The sequence below is a fragment of the Pinus tabuliformis genome, chromosome 9, assembly GCF_031772625.1.
Source record: "Pinus tabuliformis cultivar Carrire ecotype Pingquan chromosome 9, CPIR1, whole genome shotgun sequence".
In the NCBI taxonomy this organism is placed as follows: domain Eukaryota; kingdom Viridiplantae; phylum Streptophyta; class Pinopsida; order Pinales; family Pinaceae; genus Pinus; species Pinus tabuliformis.
Window position 1 is genome coordinate 518,975,071 of NC_142307.1, and position 24,245 is coordinate 518,999,315.

The following is a 24,245-nucleotide window of genomic DNA, read 5'->3' on the forward strand; positions in this document are numbered from 1 at the left end:
CTCTTTGCTACTTCCAGGGTCTGTCCAATGGGAACTTCATGGTCTCAAGTAATTGAGCAACCTCCTCCCTTTGATATTGTGAATTCATACCCTCTAATGGATGGGGGATAGGTGAAAAAAGCCTTCTTCTGCTTGCACTAGCAGGAGGGTTTGTACCTTGGGGCATTGAGGCTCCCATTAGCGGCTTTCCAACACCATTATTTCCCTTACCTCTAACGAAAAATGTAAGTTATCCAATTTCTCATCAAGTGGTCTACTCTCATGATCCTTTGGCCCAGTGTGTTGATTTCCCTTTGCAAATGGAAATACATAGTAAGGGTCATACTTCGAGGGTCTGTACAGTGGGAACTTCATGGTCTCAAGTAATTGAGCAACCTCCTCCCTTTGATATTGTGAATTCATACCCTCTGATGGCAATGGGATAGGTGAAAAAATCCTTCTTCTGCTTGCACTAGCAGGAGGATTTGTACCTTGGGGCATTGAGGCTCCCATTAGCAGCTTTCCAACACCATTATTTCCCTTACCTTTAACGAAAATGTAATTTATCCAATTTCTCATCAAGTGGTCTACTCTCATGATCCTTTGGCCTAGTGAGTTGATTTCCCTTTGAAAATGTCAATACGTAGTAAGGGTCATACTTCCAGGGTCTGTCCAATGGGAACTTCATGGTCTCAAGTAATTGAGCAACCTCCTCCCTTTGATATTGCGAATTCATACCCTCTGATGGCAATGGGATAGGTGAAAAAACCCTTCTTCTACTTGCACTAGTAGGAGGGTTTGTACCTTGGGCCATTGAGGCTCCCATTAGTGGCTTTCCAACACCACATTTCCCTGACTAAGCCACCGTAGGGCACACTATAGTCTCTACTTATGCATGCTTTGATAAGGAAATTATTGTTAGCCAAAGAAACGGATTTACCCACTCAACCAAGTAACTATAAGTGTCGGCTAAAACTATATAGTCTTTGTTGCCTACCTTTGTTAATACCACTAGTAAGTTGACGAGATCCACCTCAACCTTTACAAGTATGCTGGCTCAAGCTAGTATTGGCCATCTCTTAATAGATATTGTACCTCTTTGTGGCTGCTTTAAAGCTACCCTTACCACATTGATTAGATACACCAGCATCTCCTAGACATTGAATTGATCCAAGCACTTTTCCTGGGATTTAGCTTCACACTCTATCGTCGGGCTTTTTACTGGCCTTGCTAGGCTAGTAGTGGGGGCCAGCTCTTAATAGCAGTGTACTCCCTTGTGGCTGCTAATTATATATCCATACTACATTTAGTAGTTCACCTATACCTATAGATAATAGCTACTATACATATTTGTAGTTGCTCCCTCATATATATACCCATACTACATTAATTAGTTCCACTTACACTTGGTTCCACCTACAAAGTCAGTGAAAGGAAAAGCGATTTAGGCCGAACCAACAAGTGAAGTATTTATTGTTGCCAATGTAGCTTAAAGAGTTGAGCTAGCTAGTTCTCGAGTAAATCGGACCTCATCTCATGCTAGTTGGTACCCCGTAAGCTATTATCGATCCAAGGAAAAAGAAAAGGATAAAGTCAAGCAAAGGTAGAGCTAGTCATCGTACTTAAACTAGACTGAGACTTATACTTACGTTAGTCTACCCAAACCTGGTCTACACAGAAGTTGTCCTATCAAATAAAGACAGAAAGAAAAACATAAATAAAGAAAGTAGTCTCACCCAAATCAAGCTTTCCTCCTTAAACAATGTCACTGGAAGAAGAAAAACAGAAGAATAAACCATGCAAAGCAAAGCTCAACCTCTCCCTTATGGTCGAGTAACTAAAGTTCCTCTCCCGATGGTCTTTCCATTGATGAAATAAATGTCTTAAGAGTAAGATATATTTTTCTTTTCTTAAGAGCACATCCCCCTTTTCTCTTATTAATAGTGCTTCTCTCTTTTTATAAGATTCCATCTATAATCTCTTATTTCATCTTAAGAGTGCTAGCACATGTCCTCGACCTATAGAGGGTGAATGCAATGATGTTGCTCTCTTAATAAAAACTTTTCTTCCTCGACCTATCAATTGGGAGTACTCGACCTAAGCTTGACTCGACCAACAGAAGTGGGCTCCAAATTGGGTGTGGAAAATAAACTCGACCAATACCACATCATCACATCATAGGTGTCTATCTCCCATCCCAAGTGATAAATTGCCGCCATTATATAAAAATTTTGAGCGCATAAATGGTTGTCCTCAACCCAGAGAGTCGACCCCGGACGAGTAGGAAGTGAGTCCTACCAGAAATAACCCTTTTTGTGATTTGCTTTTACCAATTGCTTTCCAATCCCTTGTCTTTTGACTAATTGCTTACAATTGTTACAAGTGCTTCCAGTAGGGAAGGAACCGCTATATAGAAATAAAAACGGAGGATACCAACCACTTAATATTTTACGGTTTTATAAAAAGCATCACTAGAGTCTTAGGAATGTGCAATCACTTTGCAAAACAATCTCACTATTACATCAAATATTTACATTTTTTATTTATTGAAACACACTTATCAAATAGTTGTTGTACCACCTAAGCACATATTTCAATTTAGGCACATTTTATTGGAGTATTTTGTTTTTTGTATAGCACAATTCCCTTGAACCATAACCTCGTAGCTCGGGAGAGATTGAAATAGTTACAAAATACAGTGAACCCTTAGTCACCTATGTGTTCCCTTATGCTTCACAACCTCTCTCCTTTGAGAGGATGGGTTACTACTCTTTCCATATATCCAACAAGGCATGTTGGATCTCCTTCAAACCCTAATTAGAGTAGGCTCACTCGTATTAGGCTTATCCTATACCATCTTTTCTTCATTGAGCTCTTCCCCATCTAGCTAAGTAACCATCCATCTATGGTAGAGCCTACCCTACATGGATATCCTTTATATACCAGATTTGCTTAATCTCAGAAATTCTACTATCCCGCATGATCTTACTTGTCCACCCATATCAACCAAGTTACCCTCTTACGTTTCCACCCAAGTTTGAGGGACGCGCTAGATAGGATCCATCCAATCACATAACGTATTTTCATCTTTCGTGTTCCTCTAAGAGTATCAAGAATTATTCGATTATACTTAGGTTGTTTCAACACACCCTCACAGGTGTTGCCGCCAAGTGATATACTTATTAACCTGTGCATTCACATGATTCCCTTGAGTCTTTAGCGAAGGCCTTCCTTACCTTTTAGAAATTACCTATTCGCAGGGGTTTCAATTTTGACCAATTTGAATCAAACCACTTCTACACACATATAGGATCATATCCATGAGTGCGATAGATGATGTGGTTTGTGTAAAATTGAGATTAATAATAACCTCCTGCTAGACTAGTTTTTGAAATCCCTTCTTCCTGCCATTGCCAAAGATGTGGCCATGACCATGCCCCAAGCTAAGGAAGAAGCTATCATCAAAGATCAACAATTTGATCTCATTTATACCCAGTCTAGGTCTTTAGAAACTATTCTTCCTGATGCTCCTCGCCGTCGCTCAGTTGATCAACCTAAGCTGGGGGCATCCCACATTATTGATGGTGTTATTGGATCAATTGCCCAAGCCTTTCAAAATTAGGATAAAGGACCTTTTCCACTAGTACCAACATATATGGCAACCATTACGGTGGAGCCAGTACTTAATATGCCCCAACTCCTTATGGGTATCCCTCAACGCCTCATAATCCTACCCAACTGTTGTATGAACCATCACGCAAATCCTCTCAGGCAAGTGCCGGTACCTATTATTATGCGCCACAACCGCACCCTCATGTGCATGGTCCCTCATGTAACTGTCCTTATTGCAGCGGTTCCTCTACATCATATGGCATCCCCCCAACCAAAACCCATATTCTCCTTTTCCTTGTCCTCCGCAAGATGCCCCAACACCGAGTCAAGCAGAGTTACCCCCGTCCCATATTTCTCTAGTTTAGCCCAACCCTCCTCAGCAAGGACAAGTTACTGCCCAACAAAATGTAAAACCAACCCCAAATACAAGGAATAACAATAAGGGGAAGGGTGAGATGCCTAATAAGAATCCCAACCAAGGAAATGGAGGCAATCCTCCCAGTGAGCCTACTAATGCTATGGGCAATCAAAAAGTAATGAATCAAAACTAGGATCCTAATAATCCATCCAAGCAAGGGAAGCTTAGAATTAAACATGTTTGATTTATTTGCAGTGTATATACTATATAGCCATTACACTCATCATTGTGCTTTGTTTCTCGAACTCCTTCGTTTCAAAGAAGCATTAGATCAAGCTAGAGCTAACTCCGCACAAGGAAAACATAGCACCCACCCTAATCATCCTATTGCTTCCCAACCGGTAGTGTTTATAAATCCTTTCCCACCAGAGGGGTTAGTGAACACTTTGGAAGCCCCATCTTCGAACCAAGCATCTAGTTCCAACCCACCTAGAGATTCCACACTTCAAAACATTAACATTAACTCCACAAAGATTAATCATCAGACTTGTAACTGACAGTATGGAATGCCCCAAAACATATGCCAAGCAAAGCCAACAACCCTCCATCTTCCAATAGTGGTCACTTGAATATTCTTTGACCTAATTTTGATGCTCCTTCTAAGATACCAAAGGTCCTTTTATGTCATTAAGTAAAATGAAGGAATTGTAAAACGCAAAACAACATAGACTAGCTAGAATGGTGGCAGCTTATCTATGAAAAGAGATGTGTTGGCTATACTCATTCATAAGAGGAACATTATAAAGAGGCTGAAAAGACCTTTTATCACAAATCCTAAAAGGTATCAACCCTAAACATCCAAAACCCTAACCCTATCAACCCTAAACATCCAAAACCCTAACCCTAGGAGAATGTTGGATTATATCTCCTCTTCCCTCTCGGTCGAGCGATAAATCCCTCTCCTGTTGGTCGAGCGATAAATCCCTCTCCCAGTGATCGAGTCATGCTTACGCATCCCACTTCTTCACAAATTTCCCTAGATGAATGCCTCTAAACTGCCCCATTATAATAGCAAGAGTTAGGGTCTTATCAAGCTATTGCGTAATGTAGCATATCTACTACATGACGTAATGTATCCCCCTAATAAATTCCTCTAAACTGCTCCATCGAAAGGGCAATAATAAGGATCTTTCCAAGCTATCCTCTTCGATGAAAACCTCTAAGCTACCCCATCAACCGACACCATATAAAAGATCTCTCTATCCAAATCTATTACTAGATTACTACCTTTGAACTGTCTCGTCATAATAGCACCCAATCAGGAATCCCAGACCAATTCCCTTAAATCACTGCTTATTAACTGCTCCATCCTAATGGTACCCAATCAAGAGGGTTATCGCCCTCCTACCTCCCCTAGATAAATGCCTATAAAAGTTGCACCAACTAATGGTATCCAATTTGGGTCTCTTCCCGAACTATCTTTCCCAAATAATTTCTCTATGAATGTCCCACCCCAAGAGCACCTCTTTAGGGCCTCTCTAAATTCACGAGTCTTGTGCCTGTGATGCCAACAACCACTCCTGCGGAAGCTTGCCATCCCATGAACATGAAAAATAGAAAAGAAGTCAATCTCAGTCCGCAAGGCATGTCTCGATCTCTCCCCAATAAAACTAGTCAAAAGCTGCTTGAGTGTGGTCCAATAGGTCTAAATTCGATATGACTAATAGGATCACTAGCGACTACATATGACTAATAGGATCACTAGCGACTACATCTGAATAATAGGATCTCGTGTGAAATCCCACCTAACTAAAGGCAGAAAAAAGACAGTTAATGAGAGTACATATCACCTAAGAAAAAAAGGTACTCAATTACCCTCCCAATGAAAGGCGGGAAAGAGATAGTTAATGGGTTTGTTTCATCTAATAAGATACTAAATTTCCCGGATAGTAACCAAAGGTCTTATTCTTATATGTGAAGCCCGTTACACTAAAGGAAGGATATCAATGGTTACTGGGTGAAAGTCACCTAATAAGATAGGTACTTAACTACTCGGATGTAATCCAAATGGTCTTAGTTCAATGTGTTGTTAAGTGAGTTTCAGAAGGAAGCCAGGTGGTTATCGATACGTATTGGTCTAGTGTGTCCTTACTAATATGGTATATTCTGACCTACTCCAATCAGTTATCAGTATGTCTTGATTCAATGTGTTTACCTGCATAGTGTAATTACGTCTATCCCAAATGGTGACTTAGCAGGTTGATTCAGTGTATTCCAATCTAGATGTGTTCATGCCTAACCCCGGTGTGACCCGACAAGTCTGGGATTGAGGTGTAAAGCCAAACCAATTCTCAATGAATACTTCATGAATGCCTCACTCTCAAAGAAATACTCAGAGCTATCTTCCCTGGTGTCTCCCATTGGTGAATACTTCATGACTGCTTCATCCCAAGAGCAATACTCAAGGTTATATCTCCTCAGTGAATGGAGAGTAAGGAAGCGGTGGAAAAGGCCAAGGGGTGGGGGGCTTGAGACATCGATGTTTTGAGGAAGGAACCTTCTTCTACATGTTTAGTACCGTCGGCTAGAGTCGAAGCGTGAACCATGGCAATTGAAATGACATTAGAAAGGTCTTTGGTGGTTTCTTTAAGTCCCTGTTCACTCGATTGACTTGTCACATGGGCGGGTTATGTCCCTGTATAGCATTATATATTTCATTTCATACCATTGATGTAGTGTTCGAGATAAGCAATATGTTGCAGCCTCCATTGACTTAATTAAGGTTGTCGCTCATGTAACCTCTAGTCTTTTGCCCATAAAACTAAATAAACAAACTATTTTTTTATGCCCTTCTGGGTAATGTTGTCCGAATGAATTTCCATATAGTCTTTCCATACACAGAGACAACCCAAATCCGGTTCATTCGTTGAAAGTGTGTTTTGAGCCAGGGGCTGGAGAGACACACAAAATCAGATCCGTCGATGTTGGTTGCTTGCCCGAAGGAATGAGGGTAGGGGAAACACCATAATATTATATTCTATTAGAAAAAAACTCTCCCATATCCACCTAGATCCACCCGGATTAGCTAAGGAATAACATTCACTTTACCCAAGCCTTGGTTTCCCACCTATTAGAATTTGATCTGCTTCCAATGGCCCTATCTCAGCCCTTATATTATATTACCGCATCTCAATTCTATTTCCAATATTGGTGTGGGATTTGAAAACAAATGCAGCGATCATTCAAACTAGCAAATTATTTTTCCCACCTATTTCATTCTATTTAGCCAATCCAATTAGTATGGTACCGTACGAAATAGGCTACTTCCTCATTATATCACTCCTAGGACCTCATTTATTATGCCTTGACCATACTTCAGTAATAGCTCCTAGCAGCAATCATTACACTTCTCGGCAAGGCAGGGCTAGGATCAAACCTTTATACCCTTCTATTAGACGCATGCATGAACCATGAAAACAACATCAAACACTGGGATCAACCCTCTGGGGGGAGGGGGTTCACCCTCTACCTACCTTAGCATTGGTTACATAACCTGCTAACTCCCCACAATACAGTGCCTCCTACGGCTCCCCCTACCTTCAACTATTAGAAACTCTTACGCTACCCAAACATACAATAGTTAACATAGGCACACCTACCGGTTCCACCCAACCTCACCTTCCCCTAAATACAACGATTTACATACACCCACAATCACACTTAATTCGCCTATCATTACACTCTTTAGGAGGCTACCTTCACCCCAACTAGACACTTCCTCAATTACCCTAAAAACTACTCCTCTGCTACCCTTTAACCTGAGCCCCTTCCTACAGGGATGCATGGATCCCTCCGTATTTCACCCCTTTTATCCTATGTTATTGAGACCTGGTCAGCCTATTGGTCCATCCCTTACCTTCTTTCTCCAAACTAACAACCAAGACTAAAGAGGGGGGAAATAGATATATGATTTTGAACTATAAATGCAATGACACATGGTATCCCCCGCAGAGTGATTGGGACTAATGGGACTCGACTAGACGATCTTGGGGGAAGAGAAAGAGTGAGGAAGTTTTGCTTTGGGGTTTCTATATTTCTAAAGGCTGTCCATCTAAGGTCGAAGGAAATAAACTCCTAAGAAATGTTTGGCTACACAGTTAAGGCTATAAGGTACTTGAAGTGTTAGGAGGAGTCAAACCCTAGGTCCATCTCAATCTAGCCCATCTATAAGTCTTTTGACGATGCATGACATGTGTCCTAAAGCAGCAGCTCCTCACAGGCCTCGATGATGTAGCTCTACCCCTCAAGGGGGAGGTCAAGATGGTGATAACCAAGAAGGGACCTGAGGCCTCACCGATCTAATGTATTAAGTGTTATAGACCTTTGCATGTCGCATGTTGCTCAATCTAACGAGGCAACCTAGAAGTAAGAAGTCATTAGTTGAGATGGGGAAGTTAAGGATTGATATTTATGTTTGAGCGCCCCTTCCATGAAGAGTGCAAGGCATCTCTCATCGGGGTAGTGGAATTAAGACCAACCTTATCCTAAATCTAGCTCACCAGTTGCAAAGGAACTGCTTTAGGGCTTTTGGGCTAACTTACTTATATAGGAACGATTCTAGTGGCACACTCTCACTTTTTCCGAAGGTGGTAATATTGCCATACTAGATATATATCCTCTCTACTACTGACTGGAACAAGAGTGAGACAAAAAGACTCTCTCTCTTCCTTGAACTAGAGGAGGGAGCCATTGACGACCATGTGCTGTAGGCACCTCTAGAGCAATAGCTCGCTTTCTTCAAGCCTAAAGAGGGAGGTTATTATGTAAAGGGTGTAGTTCTCCTCTAAACTCAAAGGTGTTGTTCCTTTCTTCTACCTTGCTTTACATAAGTGTCATAGTGATTGGATTTCAGGTCCATTGTGTGAGGGGGTCTGATGAACGTTGCTCCGATGACGAATAAGGGCGTTGGAATAAGGAAGGTCCATATCAAATCAAATTATGGATGAATGAAATTGAGGTTATCAAGATTTTCTCAGAATTCATTAATTAGGTGGGGGTGTCGCATAATCACAATTAGTACTTTCCCTCTGTTCCCCCTGGTCCCTCTTGCCCTGTTCGAATAGTACGTCCTAGTTCGCTTTCGCTCGCCATTACTTACTTTCAACTTTTAAGAAAGAAAGCAAGTTAGTTCATTATTCCCAAGGGGGATAACTATAAGGGAGGGAGGTGGAAGGGATCCCATTGGTTAGGATGGGATGGAAAGGAGAGGGTATTGGGGACAACGAACCTTTTCTTCGTAATAGAAAGAACTACTTTATGGATGGTGCCTTAGGATTCTTGGGTCGCCTCCATCAGCTATGAAGGAGAGGATGGGAGGAGAGGTGAGGATACAGTCAACTCACCCATTAGCTATAAAACAACAGATATCATGGGGAAAATATTAATTATGAGAAGTTAATAACTACTTTCGGCTCATTCATTTTCGAAAACGATTCCTTTTCTCTTGTTGCTTCGTTCACAAAGGTTCGATCAGAGATAAGGATGGAGAGAACTACCAGAAAACATGCACGAATGGGGGGTTTTGCGATATTTGTTTACACCCACTCATTCGATCTCAAGATGCAAGCACTTGTGTTTCAATACCCTCCCTCAGATAATATGCTTGTTATGCCCTCCCTACTCACGTCGTTAGTTGGAAATATACTCCGAGCATGAACCCAACAAATTTAACGATTTATGAATGATAGCCTCGACTTACACATTATTATATCTATAAGGAAGGAAGGTGCAGGCTGCAACTGTATCGGATTCTTGGCTTATGCCGAATCAACGAAATTACATTCCTTCCCGGTGCTCAGTTCAACCCATCCACACCCTATCATATATGAAGCATCGAATCCATTTTGAGGGGATTCTGTAGTATTCCATTTTCTGGGTGGCTACCTCGAATTGATGGATTTATTGTGAAGGTCTGACCAACCTATGCAATTAGGTAGGTCTGAACTATGTATGATCAATCAGGTGGGTTCTAAAGGTAACTGAGTTCATTGAGGAGGTCTAGTGTTTAACCCAATAAAAAAGGGGGGGAACACACGAAATAAAAGGATCGCGGATGTTCCATCAATATGATATTCATGGGAGGAAAAGCAGCATCCTCCTCATATCCGATGTCAATGACTCCAATATCTATTCCTAATGAAGGTGAACCGTCAAAACTCAGTTTTTCCACCTCAATATTTAGAGGGGAAAGATCACTATTTAGAGGGGAAAGTATTTTCCTAGAACTCTTTGTCAGTCAAGTGTTCCCCTTGTAGGTGAATGAGCCGAGGTAAATAACAAAGAGAGTCGTAGTGGGGCATTGCAGGATGGATACTCGAGCCGTATGGGCCATAGTAGGGTTGGTTCTCCACACCGTCCATTAGGTTCAATTTCTTTTTAACCTCTCGTAGCATCATATGTAATGGGTAATCGCTTTTGGGAAACCACAATCATGGGCTTCGTTTGTGCCCCTCGGCCCACCTGAATTTGTTCTAGGTAACGAACAAAATGACGAATCACTCGAAGGAGTCAAATCCTTCATACCAGAATATCATAGATAGTGAGTGCACCTTGAAACGCTCATTCCACGGAGCTATTTTATTTATTTTATAAAGAAGCACCCAACCAGTCTTCCATATTGAGTTGTTGAGATTCCTTGTCGAGAGTGCCCGAGGGAGGGGTTTTATCTGACTATTGGTTCAGACCTTAGGTGGGGTAGGAGCCCTAAGTGGTTGGGTTCAATCCCTATTGAAGTGATTCCGAGAGAAGCACAAGAAATATTATGCCTGGAACTAGGGAAACCATTTTTCCTACTATAGGTGGGGTAGGTTAGCAGCCGCCATCCATAGGTTGCGCCTAGTGTTCAGTAGGCATAAGGCTCCAAACCGTCCTGAATATATATGTGTCACCCACCAATATGAATTCACTGTTTAGTTTTTTCTACCGCTTGATTGGAGCCATCAGGCTTACCTGCTCGATACACCACACTTGAGGGTGTTTTAGAAGCCCTAGTAATGCCTTTCGAGCAACCCATCCAATCTTTATTTTCCCTCCCTTACACCTGATAACCTACCTGCTGCAATAGACCATGGCGGGCGAGAGACTACCACAAAAACAACCACAACTATTATTCCAACTCAGCTATTATTTGTTTTTAGTTGTAACAAACAAGCAACACAAAATAGATAGATATAGATATCTATATCCATCTATATTATTTCCAGCAGGGCAGGCTCATGGGCAGACCGACCACCTTGATGAATTGAGGGGGTCCATCGAACTAAGAGACCCGGGTGTAATCCTCCTTGGGTCTGGGCTTGTTCAGCGGGGGGTTCTTAAAGGCGGTGATGGTTTGGTGGCATCTTCGTCGGCTTATCTTTCCAGGGAATGGATTGAAATTGGATTGGTCGAGGCCTGGGTGGGGGCGGGACTGATATCCCAGCCATTGAACTTTGTTAAAATTGGCAACTAGGGACAAACTCCATTTGGGTCTTCTTATTTATGGAATTTGATATTTTTCTTGGATTCCTCTCATCGAGAGGTGTAGGATTGATCTAAATATCATCCGATTCCGACTAAGTATTCATGGAGATATGAATTTATTTGTGTTATGTGACAATTTGTCAAGGTTTATCAACAACCAAATTACCCCCACTTGTCCTCCAAGTTTTAGTTTAAATTAGTGTTGCACTAGTCACGATTTTATCGTAAAATCGTGGTTTTTTAAAACTGGCGATATTATCGCCCGATAAATACAACAATTTTTTTTCAGCAATTTTTTGGGAAAAAATCGCGAAAAAAATAAATAAATAAAAATAAATAAATATTTCTTTTGTATGAGGAGGAGGAGGTGACACAACCTACCCAAGCTACCCCTGTCACTAGTAGAGGACGTGGTCTACCTCCTATAGCTCCTAGTTCTTCAACTTCTAGAGCACAACAGAGTCCACTGCCAACTCCACCGACATCTACATCTAGAGGGGCAGAGGAAATCAGTAGTATTAGACTTTAGTTATTTGGTTCATTTCATTGTATATGACATTATGACTCATGATATGAGATACATTATTATATTTTTTGTTGATATTTTGAGGCTGACTTGGGACTCAGGAGTCAAGACTTACTATTCAGGACATGATTCACTGTTATGTGTGATGTAACACTAGAAATGATATTACACATCTTATATATTAGTTCTTTTATCATATTTATGTGTCAATGTATTTATTTTATGTTGTAGATGCTTTAGATATTAAAAAAATTGAAAAAAGATGAATATTTTTGTATATTACGATTTTTTCCCAATTTTTACCGATTTTTTCCCGATTTTTACGATTTTTTCCGATTTTTTCCCCTCGCCGATAATATCCCGATAACGATTAATGCAACATTGGTTTAAATAGAGGTGCCTTGCAAGTCATTTGAGACTCACCTCTTGTGATTTCTTCTCTCCACTATTTTGGGTTTTAGTGGAAGGGGAAATCTCCAAGAGGATATGCGGTCCTAAGAAGAGCTCTACCATGCCCTAAATTTGAAAGGGACTAGGACGCAGTCAAACAAGGGACTAGGACACAGTCAAGCAAGGGACTAGAACACAATAAAACAAGGACTTATATGCTGGTTGCAATAGCCCTAAACGCTGAGATGAAGAAGCCCTACTTACAGTTAAGTAGAAGCCCAAACACTGTCCTAATTGAGGGATGCCCTAACTGTTGTTCTAATTGAAACGCAGTCATGAAGGATAGATCATATCGCTGTCATGAAGAGATCCTAACGCTATCACCTTAACGTTGTCATGGAGGATCTATCCTACCCTAGCCGCAGTAAGGAAGTAAACACAGAGATTTGGCTGTTGCCCTAACCTTAAACACAGTGTCCTAGCTGCAACACTTAAGTTTTCCCTAGGCCCCAATCCATGAGGGTATATACACAGCAAGAAGGGACACTTATACACAAGAAGGAAAGCTACTTTAATGCAAGCAAGGAGGCACCCTCATCTCAGCCTTAAAGGAGATCTAGATGTTGTCATGGGAAAGGAGCTCTACGCTGCCTAAATATGAAGAAGCCTAACGTTGTCATAGGAGATGACCTTAAGCATGAAGAAGGTCCTCTATCTCTGAGTTTGAATGTTGTCCTTAAGTACCCTAAACACTTTGTCATGAATAACTATAGCCTAGTTGCTCTGCTAGGCTACAAGCCATAGAAAGTAGCTAAGGCTAGTATGCATTTGCAGCAAATTGGATGTAGTATGTTAAAGTATTACAACAACATGATGTGTTGTAGCAGCATGATGATGATGGGTGCAACAACATGATGTGAGTAGTGCAACAACAAGAATGTATTGCAGCAGCATGATGATGATGTATTGTAGTATGCATTGAGTGTATGATGGGTGCAACATAGTGCAATGAAGGGTACAACATAGTGCAGCATGAAGGATGTAGCATAATGATGATGAAGAGCAGCATGATGGGTACATCATGATGATGAGGTACAACTCAGTGATGGGAGCAGCATAGTGATGAGAGCAGCTCAGTGATTGGGTGCAGCACAGTGTCGGGTGCAACATGATGATGAGGTGCAACACAGTGTTGGGTGAAACATGGTGATGGAATCAACTTGGAGAGTCAGTTGAAGTAGTATGCCTTCACCTGAGTTCAGATCAAGTACCTCATGTGTTATCTTCTTAGTGAAGATCTCTGCTCTTATTTTGTCAAGTCAAAATGTTGACTTCTGATGTATATGTACTATCTCTCTCTGTTGAACTATTCAAGAACATAAGAAGAATTGATCAAGGGTTTCCCTACATTGCGGTTTTTCCCTGGCTGGTGCCACATCTTGTGTCCTCTTGTCTTGGCTTGTCTTCTGTGATTCATGTTTATGTTTTATATGCATTTTACTATCATGCTAAATGTGATTGCTAATCTGGAATTGATATTGAGCTAATATGGAAAATTGAAGTAAATTTGCACTCAGCATAGAACATACCTAAAATTAACAAAGTTACATAAACCAAGCTTCCTGCGTTCACTATGGAGAAGGAACTTTGGATAGTGGGGTTGCTTCTTCATTGAAGGGTAGGACTAGGCGTACAGTCAAAGAGTTAGGCATGGCCGAGGGAAGAAATAACTACTGGGCGTGTGTGTTTATTACCGTAAACCCAGGATCCTTCATATGACTATGGTCCATGGTGGTAGAAACCCGCAATTGATAAGGATAGAGATAGATTTCTTCCTTCACACACCAAAGAAAGGGTTGTCTATCCTGTCCATAATCAGTATCTCCGCTACTTGCTTCTTCACTGAAGGGCTTGGTTGGATGGATAGATCTTGGGTTGATGGATGGGAAAGAAAGGCGACAGATGATCATCTCGTTGTGATTAAGGGATAGGAAATGGATCACTCATAGAATATTGGGAGGAATTCCAGCTAATTGTTCGGTGAAATAAAGTATAGGTGAGCAACATAATGATATGTGAAGAGAGCCAACATCCATCCGTAACCAGCCGATACATACACGAGGGCTTGTGCTTGGCTCAATTGGTTGGCTAGGATCAGACGGGATCAAATGTGCTAGGATGAAGTGATGATCTTAAGCGGATCTCTCACATGTGCTTCAAAGCATATATCTCCCTAGCAGGGGCTACCGAAGGAATGAAATGAATCTCTTCATTTTGAGGTGATCTCTTCCTTTGGGTAAAGGCCCATGGTTGGATCTCACTCATTCTAATCCATTTAGTTAGGTAGGAGTGAAGAATCTCACTTGGGTTGGGGCCCCTCCTTACAGATATAAAGGGTGGCTCTTTCCTTTCCTTCATAGAGACCTCATTGCTCTTTTACTTTGTTATTTATCACATGCTCGACTCCAACTCATCGTCTCACTGTTGAGATTTGTACACCTGGTGGTTCAGTGTTCCAATTGCCTATGCTAGTTTCCCATACATGTGTGAGTTTCATTAGGCCTCAGGAGGGGGTTTCCCTTATGGTAATCCACTACATGTTCCGATGATTGATCAGAGATTCCAGAGACTATCCTTTGGCTTTATGTTGTTCCTGGTTCCTCAACATTCCATTGATGTCTAAGTTCTAGTAGATTATCCCCTATTGACACCAACACAGTTATTCTGAGGGGGGTCTGGTACCTTGGTCCCATTATCATCACTGGTGGGTTTCCTTAGATCAAGCTGAGAGAGTCATCATTGCTCTCAGACTTGATATTTTATCACGTGCTCGACCTCAGCACCTTATTCGCATGCCTGAGATCCATACCTTATGTTCCTTGTTCCAGTAACAGTTGCAGTGCCTTTGTGGTTTGATTTATCCCCAACAGTTTCTTGAGCACACAGTTCCAGATTCCACAATCTCAATCAGGCTCCATGGGGCCTTTCCTTTTTAGCAGGGCTCTTGTGATTGTTCCATACATCCCCTTGGGAGCATCATACTCCACCGCTGTACACATCTCTATTGTATCATTGTCCATAATCACCGCAACGCAGGGGAAGCTAAAAGGATCCCCTTCGGTTGTTACACCTTTAGTAGTGAAGGCAATGCTCATAGCTCACTATTTTTACTTTCATTTCAGATGGGAGAGCTGCATTCGAAAAAAAATTGTCTTCTTCGGTTTCGGAAAAGGCGAAATATGAATGAGACCTTCTCCACTTTACGTTGTGAGATGAATGAGGAAAAGACGAAAAGAAGGTCCGCTTTATGAGACCTCTTATGTGTTACCAACATGAATCCTAATTTCCCTGGCCTAATCTCTTCGGTCATCCATCCTTGGCCTACCCATGAATCAATCTGTGTGAGTAACAATACTTGATCGGAATCAATTCAGTGTTTAGTGATTCTCCCTGGCCTAGTGGAATAAATCCTAATCTCCCTATAATCCATCATGAAGACTGATCTCCCTAGCCCAACTACCCGGATCATGGAATAACCATCCCGATCTATTACACGAATCCGGATCATGGAAAAGAGGATCATGGAAGATAAGAACCTAAGCCTAACTACCCGGATCATGATAGGAGGCCTACCTGTTGAACTCCTTCCCGGCCACCCTAAAGGGATTCTTTCTTCCTCGAAGCTAGTGCCGTAGTAGCTGATACCATTACTTTCTTAGAAAACAGCATGGATGATGACCGAATTCACCTTCGGGGCCCCAGGAAAAGGAGACCCCTAGCGACAGCGAACTAAGTCAGTCGTATTAATACGTCTATGATATGAACAACTATGACAATGAGTCAATGGGAGCAGGTCATATTATGTATGTAATAATGATTCATTGGAGAACCGAGAGTTAGAGCAATAAATGGGATATACCGTCCGTGATCCACCCTAGATATCCTCTGATCAAGAAATTGTGTAAAAGTCATTCTTAGGTTGGGGTTGAGTTAGTGAGCCATTATGTGGTTGAGGTAGGGTTAATGAGCCAAAGACGAGCGAAGTGCAGTGAGCAAAAACAACCTGAGTAGTTGTGGGGTCGGCGCAGAGTTAGTGAGCTATGTGATAGGAATGGAGTGCACGAACGATGGGGAGAGGATGAAGAGAACTCCAACGGGCCTTGGAGGATCAAACCCGCGTATGTGGAAGAATACAAGGATGAAACTATGGCTGCTAGGGGTGAAAGGCCAATCAAGATCAGATATGGATGGTTGATTACTTGCTAGCAAGCTGGGGAGGGGGGATGGTTGGGAAAACGCTAGCTAGATGGGGTTGGCACTAGATCACCTTTTTCATTGGGCAATGTAGGGAAGGGAGGGATTCTTATATGATTTTTTACTTGCGAGGCATGGTATGGTACATTCCGGGGTAATCCCCATTAGCAGTTGTTGACCCATTCTACTTGCCTATTTACCCACCCAACCTGCTTTCCCAATTATCGCCAACTTGCTTGCAACCGATGGACACAATCAACGGCTTCGAGGCAAATACCCAACCTTATACATATGGCAACAATTAGTAGCGTCCCATCGCTACTTGAATAAAACCCAATGAGTGGGCAACAACAAGCAGGTTCAAGCTTTCCGTAGCTGTTGCCTCTCCCTCCTACAACCTTTCTTACCATTTGTAATATAGTTGGATTAGAATATTGGTTGTGCTATAGCTTGACTAGAATGTTGGCAGTAGTATATATTGCTTTTACCCCTACCTACCCTAGTTGAATCAGTCTAGGTAGCTTAGTCCAGATACCATACTGGTTACACACTATAGTCATTTGGTACAGTCTTCTGGGATTGAGGCCAGTCTTCCAGGTTATGATTGCAGTCCAATCTTTCGGGCTATGGTTACGATCCAATCTTCCAGGGAATGGGTCTAGAACTGGGGACTCGTATTTATATGCATTTGGCTTTACAAGAATCTATATATGAGTGAGTTAGTTTGACTATATGTGTTAGAGTTAGTTCAACAACCCAACTACGATAACTAGTGAGTGAGTTACAATTTATTATATGTATGAGTAGTTTTGTTGAGCCATCCTTCTTCTGAACCCATATAAATGAGTGAGCCATCTTTTCCGGATGAGTTCATTCAACTTGATATTATATTTCGTAGCTAATAAAAGAGAAAAAAGAAATATGGATGACCTAGAACCAATGTCACATGGTTTGGGTTCGAGTTCGGGTTCGGCAATGATTAGGTTCGGTTTGAGTTCGAATTTTTTATGAGGTTTGGATGAGGTTCGCCATTAGGCTTGTGAATATATATATATATATATATATATATATATATAATGAATTATAGGATAAAATGTCAAGAAATCAACATCAATAAACATCAAAAATGCTATTACGGACATGAAAACTGCAAGGATAAATTACAAGCTTGTGTTGTGACATGAAGTTATGAGTTTTGGTCTATGGACTTGGTCAATGGCTATGAGGTTTGATGAGGTTCGCCGAACCTCAAAACTATTTTAAGGTTTGCCAAAATTCGAACATCAAGGTTAATTTTCGACGAACCTTGTGACATAGCCTGGAACTACCGAATCGGTCATAAAGGTTTGTTTGAAGACTTGGAACATGGTTGTAGAATCGTTTTTTTACAAACTTTGATTTTGTTGGATTTATCACTGGCTCGCTGAGCTGGCTTTGTATGGATTTGTCCGGTACTAGCTGGCTTTCTTTCGTGCAATGCTGGCTGAATGGGCAATGGAGCTTTCTTGTCTCGAGTCAGGGCAACTCCCACTCCATGTACGAATGTCTGGTATCCTCTCTCTTGTATGCCCAACTTGTCCAAAATAAACTTAGGAAGCAAGTGTGGAGGCTTGATGGCTCCAAATATTTTGATGTAGGTACCATTTTCTGTAACGTACCAGTCACCCAATGTCCCCGTTATCTGCATCGCTTTATCTCTCATACATGGTGTTGGTTTGCAAAATATCAGTGTTTACAATGGGGCCATAAAATGCTCACAGATCCTTGTGTAGTCCACTCTATCTTTATGTTCCTATAGCACATGACAATACACATGAACTGGTGCTTCACTCGGTTTCCACTGCCATCCCATGCCTGGGAAGCTATTGTTGGCACATATTTAATCTAGCGAGTATGATGACATGTAAAAGGCTGGAGGAATGCTGACAATGTGATATTTGGCCCTGGAGACCGCATCTCTTAGGGTCGCGGACAAGAAGATGGAGGACCAATTGAAGGTTGTCCCAACATTCGTCACTTGTTAGAGAAAGTAGATCCAAGCCTCTTGAACATTGACTGCATTTTTCTCAGCATACAACCTGCATATTAAGGCCACTGCATATTGGTATGGTGTTCGTAGATAGGCTGTCAGGTATACTCCTGATCATCATGACCTGAAGGCTTTATCAAAAATCCACCGTCCCTTTAATGATAGTTTCTGTTATGGATGAATTGCGATACCCATTCATATTTCTCTCTAGCCTGAGGATGCGCAAGCAGGCTTGACCATAAGGGAGAGGAATTTATTGCTTGCTTGACCTTTAAGGAATGGACCAAGGTTTTTAACACTCGCTTGACGTTACGAAAGCGAGGATGTGTAAGAAAAATCTCAATTTAAGGAGAGGATGCGTAAGCATGGCTCGACCAATGGGAGAGGTACGAAGTCACTCGACCAACGGGAGAGGAGGCGCAAGCAGGCGACTATAGTAAATTGAAGGAGAGGAATGAAAATCGCTCGACTAAAAGAAAAGGAACTTGTAGTAAACATCTAAGCTAGAAGGCTGGAATGATGTGATGCCCTTCCCCTCATCATTCATTATCAACTGATTCTCCACGTCTTTATGGCTTATTAGCCATGAAATAACCTTTGCACGTGGCATCAAGGCCGGCCTAGCCGCAACCTTATGAAGAGAATGCTTTATGATGGCCTGATATACTCCGACATCAGGATTGATTGCAGATCCAAATGACTTCATTGAAAGGACGCAAACTTTTTTCTTTACATATTTTGAAGATTTTATGCTTGTAAGGTCAAACAAGAGTCATTGTGAAGGCATCTACAGCTCACCTTGGTAACTCCATTGTAATAAGGTGCAAAAATTTCACCCGTTTGTGAGGTCTCATCCTAATTTGTAGATGGTGAAATATGGCTTCTTGGGAATTGCATGAAATGTATCCTGCTTTGCATATTAAGGACATTCCAGGATACCCAAATCAGCCTCCTCCCAAATATGAGAAGAACCTTCCAAGGTTTAATGGTGATTCTTTCTCTGCTAATCCAGATTCCAAATATCTTGTCATTTATAAGGCATGTTTCCACATTTGATGAAAGACACGAGGAACTCTTGACAAACTTATTTTTCTACTCTTTGGGGCAAAAGCAAATGGACTGGGTCCAATATTTCTGGGGTCCGAGGAGCATAACATCTCTTAAGGTTTTCATTGAAGAGTTTCTCAAACATACACCTATTAGGATCTATTAGCATCCCTATAGGAGGAAGGTCTTCTTGACTTTCTGAAAAGTGATAAAGGCAATGTTGATGAGGTAGCCGCTAAAGAAAATGGTGATGGCGATGTCCCTTCAGAAAACCAGGGTAGTAGTGAAGCACATGATGACATCAAGGCTGATCAGTCCGATGGACAGGAGACTGAAGATGAAAGATCAGTTACAGATCATGGTTCTGGCACTGAAAAAACAGTCATGCAACCATATGGCAGCCTTGGAGACGAAGACCCTATGCAACATAATGAGCAACCCTCTGAGAATAGTAATAGCTTCAAATTGCAAGTGAACGGTCTCAAGTCATACTCAGTACATGTTAATTGCCCTCTTCTTTTCAATGATGATGCTAACTTGAAGTGTATGTCTGATTTCATGTCTTATTTTAGTTAGATGTCATAGAAAAGAGAAGAAAACCTCAGAAGAGGACAGGTTTGTCTTATTTACTTCAAAATGGGGATATTTCTTCATTACTTCCGATAATGACCCTCATTATAATTCAGATGAAGAAAAATGTAAAAAAAATACTAAACAAAGGCCTAGGTATTATGTTAAATGGGCGATTCATGATAACATTTCTCTCTCAGAGAAAGAGAGTTTTATACTCTCTGATACCCTTGAAAATGAATAGAGTGGGACTGCTGACCACCCTCTTTTGCATTCAGAGACTAATAAAAATAGTAATGAGACCTGGCTGGTGCAATTTGATAGCTTTCCTATGAATGATCCATATAATGATGACAAAAGGGGACAAGATTTGAGGAAAAATCAATTCCTATGGATGATCCATATAATGATGACAAAAGGGTACAAGATTTGACGAAAATTCAATTTTTTTGGCTCAAAATCCTGCTTTGAAGAAGAAACTAAATTCCGTGAGGAACCTTTGATCATCTTAAATATTTGAATACAGATTTTCACAGTTGTGAGTCAGTGTAGAATAGTTTCTGGAGATAACTGTGTTATGAAGAGTTGAAATGTCTGATATTTCCAGTGAACACTTCTATTTATTATTAGTCTTATTATAACAAAATTATAATTTAATAATTGAAGATATTAATTATTCTCAACAATATCATTAATATTAAACCCCCCTTTTTTAATAAGAGTAACAAAACTATTAAAATATTCTATGATATTACCTTTTAGTTATTTATTTTATTTAAATTTTAATAATACTCCCACACTAACTAACTAAAATAATAATATTAACTAATAATATTACTGTTAATTACTTTTATAACTATTTTGGGTATTTTAATTATTTTATTAATAAATAGTATTCCCTCGATTTGTTCTTTCCTGGTTTAATTTTATAAATTTTCTCGGCACTCTGCTTGTAAATTGGTTGTGGGTCTCTCCTCCTCTTCATCTATATTTTTTGCTTCTAGTCGCTGAAAATGGCTGAAGTGTACATCCGAATCGTCGGATGTTTCAACTTTTCATAAGACAGTTATCTCCAGAAACTATTCTACACCATCTTAGATCTGACAATAAACCCTCCTGTAGTCAAAAGAAGCTTCACAAGTTCAAAAGCATTTGACTGTGGTGAAAGTTTTGTTAATTGTGAAAGGGATAAAACTTCCTCCATTGATGATAAAATTATGTTCCAACACTCCAGTCTGACTGTCGGGTTATGAGGGATGGTTTTCTAGATGACTCTATTTCCTGTAAATGATAAACACCATAGTGCAATTTTGAGAGCCACTGAATATGTGATCGTTGTTGTCCTTGAGGAAGAAAACAAGGGCAATGGAATAGCTGGCACATATGACAATGCCAATCACATCATGATCAAACAGTGATACAAGCCGCACACTGAAATTTGATGATGGTGGTGGAATGGTCATGTTCCATGATCCTGTTAGCACACCAACAAAAAACACTGCGACAGAAGTTCCCTTGGGGAACAGAAGTGGCCTAGATTTGTTGAAAAGCCACTTCACAGCTCTAACTTTGAAGAAGATCTAGCTTCAGCCCATGGTTCCATTTGTAATATTGATAGATTTCTTTATGATCAACCTGGCTTTTGCTAAATCTTGTTTCAACTTGGCAGAAGATGGTCCGAATGTATAGACAAATTTACTTTAAAATAAAAATGGCAAAGCATGTTGGAGTGACAGACATGATTGGTCCTATCCTTGCAACGCTTACACAATCATTTTTGGACTCTAATTCAGGATCTGTGCCAACAAATGCAGTTTTCTGCCAGAGTGAAGGAAGTCGAGTATATGAGAGGTTGAAATTTGATGATGGTGGTGGAAAGGTCACGTTCCATGATCCTGTTAGCACACCAACAGAAAACGCTGCGACAGAAGTTCGCTTGGGGAACAAAAGTAGCCTAGATTTGTTGAAAAGCCACTTCACAGCTTCCAGCTTTGAAGAAGATCTAGCTTTAGCCCATGGTTCCATTTGTAATATTGATAGATTTCTTTATGATCAGTCTGACACTACAAGAATACTAAACTCTGTAGAAGCTACTCAAGATTTAATTGGAGAATATGATGCAGATTTGGGAAGTTGCAATGAGGATATGCCTGAAGATGAAGTTACTTATGAGACTTATTGGAAGCAAATACAGTTTGAATATCCTTGTACTATAGAAGCTCAGATGGAAGGGATCAATGTTGCTGCAGTGGATAGTTTATCTCTTGTTATAGAAATGAAAAAATGTATTCAAGTTAAATTTTAGAGGGTCACACCACTGCAGCAGATGTTGTTGAGTAGTTCTACCCTCACTGAGCATGGCTTTTGCTAAATCTTGTTTCAACTTGGCAGAGGATGGTCCAAATGTATAGACATATTTACTTTAAAATAGAAAAGCCAAAGCAAGTTGGAGTGACAGCCATGATTGGTCCTATCCTCGCAACACTTACACAATCATTTTCGGACACTTCTAATGCAGGATCTGTGCCAAGAATTGCATTTTTCTGCCAGAGTGAAGGAAGTTAAGTACAGGACAGGTTGTGTTTCAACTTTCTGTCATTGAAGGATAGATGGAAGCATTCAACCAACCAGAAACCCTAAAGAGGTATCTTGCTTCATGACCAAGTACACATTGACATTAGTTCCATCTTACAAGCACTCATAGTTTAGTGTGGCACTATTTTAAATGATGACTGTTACCCTTCATGTCAGCAGGGATACATAAAAAAAAATTGCAATGTCAAAATCCTTGTAATAACCATGTGAGGCCCTGTATGAGGCATCCCTTGTGTCGTGTTGTCTGTATCTTATTTTTGTTCGGACCATGGCCGATCACTTATATTTCATCTCTGGTTCCTTTCATCCTGTGTAGGATTGGAGGGCCTTAAATGGGCTTACTTGAGAAGTCATGGTTTTATGGGACCCCGTTTTCTTGTAGGGGTAAGCATCGGTGTATGGGTCAGTCCAGCCCACGTCAAGATATATCTATGTGTTACCACATTGTGATAAGTCTATAAAGTCTATAAGTGGCCTTGGGTTTGGTGCAATATCTTTCAAATAGTTTTGATGCATGGTAATCTCATATTGACAACTTTCACAGTTCCCAAGGAAATTCACATTTCCCAATGCAAGGGGTCCTGGAGTCAAAAAGTGAATAGATCTCAGATTGTTCAACTTCATGAGAAGATTGCATGCCACATAAAACTTATCCAAACAGTGAAGGCAATGGCAAGTTACATATGGTCGAAGGTGGTCAACCAAGTCATATAGGTTCCAAGTAGCAGAACAAGGCCAATGTTGGGCAATTTGGTATATGCATTACGTCAGAAGTAATTTGCAAAATGAGAGGAGAAAAACCCAAGTTTCAGAATCCTCAAATTCCTTAGGGCATTAGAGAACCAACACAGTGAACTAATGATGTGGTAAGGTCAATCATGACGTGGCAACACTAAGTAGGATGTGGAAATTTTAAGGCATACCCAATTCAAATCAAGGCTAGTTTTAGCAAACCCAAGTGTTAGATTGGGAAAATTCATTAGGGTGTTGGAGATCCAATGCACAAGTGCCTAAGCTGAAGGGCCTTTGGAGGATGGATGCTATGTGCTCAAGCCCATTGAATGAGGGTGTCTCTCTTGAGGCTTGCTGATGTGAAATTTGTATTTGTACATGTGGTATAAATGGCCCTTATTTTCTGTATTTTAGATTAGTTGATTGGAGAAGAGGACTTGTGACCCCTCCATAAGCTACAATTGGGAAATCCCTTATCAATTCTAAAATTTGTCAAAGCACATTTGTCTTGTATTTGTGCTACTCCCTATAAATAGAGATGCATTTCCTCTCATTTTCTATTGGTGGGATTTGGGGAGAAATCCCTTACCGTGTGAAATTTGTTAGAGCACAATTGTCTTTGATTTGTGTTG